The sequence below is a fragment of the Wolffia australiana genome, chromosome 6 (genome assembly GCF_029677425.1).
Source record: "Wolffia australiana isolate 7733 chromosome 6, ASM2967742v1".
Lineage (NCBI taxonomy): Eukaryota > Viridiplantae > Streptophyta > Magnoliopsida > Alismatales > Araceae > Wolffia > Wolffia australiana.
The window spans coordinates 4996103-5003902 of NC_135840.1; the positions used below are offsets into that span (position 1 = coordinate 4996103).

Consider the following 7800-nt stretch of genomic DNA (forward strand, 5'->3'; position numbering starts at 1 on the left):
TATCAACGACAAATGGAAACCCCTAAATTTGAGATTATTACGTGCCACATCGATGGACGAGGGGACCCTGCACTGATGGACGACCTCTCGGCAGCGCATGTTTGTCTCCATCGTCAACCGACCCCCCTTGCTCGCATAGCCAAAGAAGCTTGAGTCTTCGCTGGTTTACCATTGTCGTGCCACGCATCAATGTCACTCATTATCGGATAACCACTACTGCTGACCCGTCATCATCATCAGCAGTCACCGCCGCCACCGCCAATCAAGAAACGACTTGTGTGACGCCACCACCAACCTGTGAACTACCAAAAATCACTGGTGCCACCGCGGCCGTCCTGCACGCCGTTGTTGTCGTCCAACATGCTGCCATTGCCGCCGTCTTGTGCGTCATTGCTGCTGTTCATCATGTCACCGCTACCGTCAACTTGTGCATCACCCCTATTGTCTTGCACGCCGTCATCGTCATCTTATGCACACCGCTGCTATCGACCCCTGCACCGCCACTACTCATCGCCAAAAATAGAACCATCGTGCCACTTAGACCTGCCGCTGACGCTTCTAGCCACTCAGGCCTCCAGTTGTTGCCAAGGCCCTTCTGCTTTCACTGCACCCTAGCGTGGCTCTATTAGAGCCGTAATATTCCATGGACATTTGCCTCTGCAACATTCATGTAGTCCTGTCGTTGTTTTCATTCATACACCAGAGCTATGCTCTTGTGAAGACCGAGAGCACCCCCACACTGTGCCTCTACGTGCTCTCATTGTGTCCCCAACAATTGGGACTCGCTGAGTCCAGCCGATTGATCATCACCTTCGCACCCTGTCCAGTGACGCCGCTGACACCGACTGATTGCGCATTGGTTCCTGCCCCTCGCATGCCCGCTCATAGTCACCCCTTTGGAATGCTCTCTTATTTTTGTTAGTACCTCTCGAGCACGTCTCCATCGTCGGGGTTAGGATAGAGATATATAGGGTTATAGCTCTGAGAGGTAGGACTTTTGATGGTCCATCTTTGGTTGAATTTGTCGAGGGTGCACACACTAACGATAATCATTGTGCTCGTGCCATCAGCCTTCAACCCGTCATCTAGGTCATTGGGAGCCTAGTGGCATTCCCCAGACTCTATTGATGTGACTTACTAGTCGTCGATGTCATATGACACCCTGTTTGTACTTATCCTTTAATTTTATTGTCATATTTGCATCTGCATCCAACTGCATCTCATCCGCCTAATTGACGTTGGAATGGTCATTTGATCTCACCCCATCATTCCACATCAACATCCTCATTACAGGGCAAGAGTGCAAAGTAGTGAATGTTTGCACTAACAACAAGCACGATGATATGAAAGGAAAAGTCACAACTTGACTGGGAAGTCTTTTATATTATTTCAAATAAGAGTTGTGATTTCAAAAAATTGACTTGTGACAACATATAATTGTTTTTGAAAAATTTTCACCAAAACCTGTCAATTTACCAATAGATAGGCCCACAGCCAAGAATGTCTCAACATGTCAAAGTTTTTTATACATGGTGTAAACTTTGTGGTTCATGGATTCTAATTATTATGAGTTATGATTCATTTTTATTTTTATAGCTATGAAATCATGTAGTTCATGATTTCTTAAGTATGATACATAACATACTTAATTATAATGGACCATAATTCTACCTTGACCTTGCAAAAAAATATTAATTTAAATAGAATCATTATGTGGAACATAATTTCTAGAAGCACATAAAATAAATCTTAATTCAAAATTTCATTCGTTTCATATTTAACCTCTGAAGTCTATTCCACGATTCTGACTTCTTAAATTTTCAACTGTCTAAAATAATTAATCTATAACCTTAGTAATATACTATGTTAATGTATAACCTTATAAATGGTTACTATACTATCTAAACAGTGAAAATTTTTTAGATCATCCTACATCGCACCAGTTATTGAAAAAATGGTTAACACATCAAGAATATTAGGAGTCATTTTTCTATTTTTTGTCTTTACAGTTGAAGCTTTAACAACGACTTCGTGAATTACAAGTCTGATATAGCTGATTGAAAGGACACATCTTCTTGGATTTATTAAATTGTTGTTCACCAAACATGACACAAATTATTTCCTATCTGGTAAGTGGAAATATCAACCATTTCTTACATTCATGAACAATCATCTGTAAATTATTTTCTAGAGTGATAAACTTGCATGTTTTATTTTTCAAAAAAATAAATTTAATATTTATGAAATGCCACTAATTCAGGGAGAATATCTAGCAAATTTAATTAAACTTATACAGCATAAAGACATTAAAATTTCTAAGTGTTCTATAAAGTAACACTATTAACACTAAAGCTCTATATTTTATGGTTCATAATTGCAGAATTTTCATGACGCAAGTAAGCTATCAAAGTAACTTTCCTAAGATGTTACCAACTTAACGGTACGTTCACCATCTTGTTGCAATCTGGCCTACTTAATCAGTTTTCTTCTGTAATACTGTTATCAGACATCATTCTGAATTTCACCAATAATGATAATGGATGGCACTCCAGATAAAAGATCAATATTTATGGACCCATTTCATTAATGTACAAAACACATCAAGAAAAGACTAGATTCTTAAAAAAATGTATAGCTAACTTTAAAAGTAACATAAATATCAAAACCAGTGTTACTTAAATGGTAAACCTCAATACCAATTTCTGCAATACCCATCATGAAATCCACCAAAAAAATACACTAAAATACTGATACTATAAATCCTCACTTCCACCCTTGGCTAGTCGGCAAAATGCATCAAGAAAAAACTGCATTCTTAAAAAATTTATAATTAATTTTCAAAGCAAAATAAATATCAAAACCAGCGTTACATAAATGGTATTATCCAAACCAATTTCTTCAATACCCATCATGAAATCCAGGAAACAAACACACTAAAATACTGTTACCATAAATACTGACCGTCAGCGCTCGCTTATCCACTTCTCCATTGATAAGCCATGGAGTTCGGGGGTTGAAGCAGGAGATGTCCGCCCATGGCGACCTCCTCCTCTGCCGCGCGCAGACCCTCCGCCTCGCCTCCCGAGCGAGACACCGGTGAAGCCCACGCGCCTTCGCCTCCGCGGCGAGCGAGAAGAGCAAGGTCGTCGTCCTCTCCGGCCCGACCGGCGCGGGGAAGACGAAGCTGGCGCTGGAGCTCGCTAAGCGCATCAATGGCGAGATAATCAGCGCGGACTCCGTCCAGATCTACCGCGGCCTCGACGTGGGCTCTGCCAAGCCGTCGATCGGATCCCTCGCCGGCGTCCCGCACCACCTCCTCGACGTCCTCGACCCCGCCGAGGACTACTCCGTCGGGCAGAAGGCCTCCAGGAACTTCGCCAAGAGGCAGATGACTTGGTTCCGAAGCGAGCCCAATTACCTGTGGCTGGACGCGTCCAGGCCCATGGAAGAGATGCTCGGCTTCGTCGTCGACGCCTTCCGGGCGCCGCCGGGAGCCCCGCCCCCGCCCGCGGTATCGGCTTGAAGAAGCTCTCCCTTGGCCGCCACGAGAGCTTCGAGCTCAAGGCCTACCGCCCCCAGAACACGATCTTCACCCAGGCCCAGAATCGTGACAGGGTACTCGACTGGATACGACGGACTCAGCCCCCTCCTCGTAGCATGAAGATGAATCTTGACTCTGCTCCTGAAGTTGCGCCTTCATTTACCGCGTAACTTGCTCCTAAACTCACGCCTTCATTGATTTCGTAACATTCAGATGAATTTCTTGCTCTTAACTGCTGTCGGACCTTCTATATCCACTGGATATCATAGTATGAAGATTCTTTGACTTTGTAACATTCAGATGAATTTCTTGCTCTTAACTGCTGTTGGACCTTCTATATCCACTGGATATCATAGTATGAAGATTCTTTGACTTTGTAACATTCAAATGTCTCGCCCTTAACCACTGTCGGACCTTCTATATCCACTGGATACCATAGTATGAAGATTCTTTGACTTTGTAACATTCATATGAATTTCTTGCTCTTAACTGCTGCCGGACCTTCTATATCCACTGTATACCATAGTATGAAGATTCTTTGACTTTGTAACATTCATATGAATTTCTTGCTCTTAACCGCTGTCGCACCTTCTATATCCACTGTATACCATAGTATGAAGATTCTTTGACTTTGTAACATTCAGATGAATTTCTCGTTAACTGCCGTTGAACCTTCTATAACCACTGGATATCATAGTATGAAGATTCATTTACTTTGTAACATTCAGATGAATTTCTCGCGCTTAACTGCTGTCATATCCTCTATCCACTGGATAACATTGGTTAGCATCACCTTTGATACGTCAGTTTGGCTCTGCTCCCGGTTGTAAACTTGCTCATTATCTTCAAGATAAGTTTCTTTCATATATCCGCTGGATAATGCTTTTTCATCACTCCTGAAGTTGCGCCTTTGTCATCATCCATACACACTAGTTGCAAAGATTAACGCAGTCCCAGAAAAGATGGCGAGCAATCACATTGAAGACGAATAATCTTTCAAATGTATCTTGGAAGGTCGCTATAGGCATGCAAATTCCAATTTTCCTATGATTTTTTTAAAGAAATTTTATGCGAGCACCATGCTGGATTGCTTTTCGTTTGCTCGGAGAAGCATGCTCTCAAACTGATGGTAATTTTGATTGAGATAGAAGATTTCAATTTCAACGCAGATATATTTGATTATACATTGCTGATCTGAATCTTACTTCAAACAAATCAATGTGACCTGGCCTGGCAACTTTCTCAATTAAAATTTGGTTTGTAGTATAAAATTAGCGCCGTTGACCAAAGCTGTAAACAGAAAAAGGGTTGGGGATTGCTCGATCCATTTTTCTACATGTATAATTTGTCTCACAGTTGCATGCGAACCACTTTATTATCAAGGTTGATATTCCTTTTCACCTAAGTTTCCGGTGCTGTTCGTATCTCTCTCTTCTCTTTGTCTGTCCGTTTCTTCATCAACTTCTCAGTAATTTGAGTTCATATTTTGAACTTCTGGCTACGTGGCGTGGGAAGGAGATTAAGGAACCCTGCGATGAGTTACTAAACTGAACAATTCTCCTTTCTTTGTTTTTTAATTAGTCATTCGGCCTCCGGTGACAAAAACATCTCTCAGTTATTATGAAAATTAGGACAGAAGATAAAAACAAGAGAGAGAAAGATAGGAAAAGAGAACCATTTAACTTTTTTTGAAACTTTCCAAGCAGGGAACTTTTCTCCGAATGCTAAAAATTATATTACACGAATTTTTCCATATATTTGGAGGGTTCAGAATATATATTTCTTTTTATTACTCGAATCATGTCAGAATAACTGAGATAGGTGAGGAACTTTTTGGAGCTAATGACTTTCATTGAATCTGACCGGGGGCTTTAACAAGTCATTATAATAAATTCATGAAAGATGAGCTCATTTAAAGGCAATCGACATTACCTTTGAGCACACAGTGGAGTGATTCCACTCGTTAAGACCATCATCTGAAGTATCTAAGATATGATGAATATATCTTCATGAAACTAAATAGACGCAGAAGTGTTCTAGATTCCAGGTGGATAAAAGTACGTCTAAATAGTTGTACAAGTGGGCCAACACTATAGTTGCATCAAAGCGTAAGTAGGTAAAAATGTATCACAAAATACCATTATATATATAGCCATATGAAACACTTACATGGACGGTCAATTTAGTGCTCTCAAGTTACTCTATCATGAACCAACACTTGATGATTAGTTGGCAATAGATCTGTGTTTCTGAGTAATCTGACACGTTATATTAATTTCCATGAAAATTATTACACCTAACGTATTTGCAACAAATTCCAAGCTTCAGATAAAAAATTTCCAGCACATCATAAAAGGTCATAGGTGAATAATCATACTTTTGAAGTCAAATCAATTGAGAACAATAGCGGTAATTATATAAATTAAAATGGCAGCATCCCAATTTGAGACAGTCTTAAAATATTTGAAAAACTATTATATCTATGGTTTCAAATATTAACTTTATCATTCTATATGTTAAGATTAACACCCACTTTCTGATTTGAGGAAAGAAATGGAAATGTACGATAATATTAATCTTTTTTACCGGGAAAATGTAGAAAGTTTTTTAAAGCTTTTACTATGAAAAGTTTTAGAGGTTGGAAGCAAACTGTATATAAACCTGAACGCAGTTTTCAACTTAGGTTTTGAGACCTGTACTCTCCTTATGGGGAGCTTAGAACATAAGTTTTTCAAATATTTATACATCTATGTAATATGTGTAAGTATTTGAAAGGTCGACTTTGAAAGTTAAATAATATGACTCCGGTGAATGAAAATTTATCTATTAAGCATATTGGGGAGCTTAATGTATTTCACAAATACAAGACCATATTTTATGTTATCTGCGAGTATGGTGTCAAGATTTCTGAGTTATCATTCTACTCATCACTTTGGAGCTGTAAAAATAACTACGAGCAATGTTTGTGCAACCAAAGGATATGGATTATTCTATGATATGTCATCTAATCCTCAATTAAATGGTCATGTGGATGAAGACTAGGCAGGAGAAAGAGATGAAGAAAATATTACTAGGGTATATGCTCTATTATTCTCTCGATAGATGTTTCATGGAACTAAAAGAAACAGGAGACAATTTCACTATCTTCCTAAACTATGTGGCTGCAGCAAGTGAATTTTAACGCCAGATATTGCTCTGTATGATCTTGAAAGATCTTGGAGTTGATGAAAGAGATTTTATATAGTTTTGAGATCACAGGTCAACAATTCATATGGATAAGAATATGGTTTTTCATGGAAGAACATATCATAGAGAGATAAATCATCACTATATCTTAAAACATTACAATGGGGGAAGGATTAACATGCAACATGTTTGGACTGGGGAACAAGTAGTTGATAGATTTACCAAGGCTTTTGATCAATAAGGATTTGATAAGATTAGATACCAATTTTTTTTCTGATGCAGTCACCATTACGGAATGAACAATAGCAATGTTGACTTATGCTGTTAAGGAGACCAGCGCCTTAAGGGGGTTTGCTTGGACTATGTTATGTATGAAAAATCTTATGTATTTATAGTTATTGCATTAACCGGTCATGCAGTAACCATGCTCCCAAGGCCCAATACAAGGATAACCATCCGATCTTCTTTCCGAAGATCGGACGGCTGTAAGGGTCTTAGTATAAGTGTTATTAGAGCAGAAGGGAGGCGAGTTCTTCATTTTCGAATTTTGGCCAACGACAACGATTTTGGGATGAGCTCGGTAGACAACGACAACAATGGCTTTGGCGATCGAAGGCCTGGCTATGGCTCAGCCATAGCAATGGCGGTGTCGAGATATTGAGAGGACAGCGACGGCATTCACAGCGATGATCTTGATGTCAGCCGATACAGAACGAGGGACGGCGGAGGTTTCGTTGGATTAGGGCTCGGAATCGTCGCCAGACATCTAGCAGGTATAAATAGTTACTTGTAAGCCAAGTATAATTGAAAGCCTATTGAAAGTTTGATACAGAACTTGCGCTTCTCTTTCCCCAATAACCCGGGTTGCAGAATCGCCCAAGCTTGATCCTCGACGCCGCAGGCAAATTGTCCATTGTCGCCGCTGGTACCAATCCCTCTATTCTCACCTCACTCTCTCCGGTCTTCCTGCATTTGGTACAAAATTTGTGTTGTGAATTGTCCTGATTTTTTGGAATTGGTTCTCAGATTTTGTGATACAGTTTCATTGTTAAATGTCGTCATTTTTTTGGTAA

At 39.8% G+C, this 7800-nt stretch overlaps 1 long non-coding RNA gene across 1 annotated transcript; it reads left to right on the plus strand.

Annotated features, from left to right (window-relative positions):
- The first annotated feature begins 7260 nt into the window (after positions 1-7260).
- LOC144704677 (uncharacterized) lies at positions 7261-7800 on the plus strand. The gene is made up of 2 exons (XR_013581884.1): positions 7261-7500; positions 7598-7800. It is a non-coding gene; the product is annotated as an uncharacterized LOC144704677 (long non-coding RNA).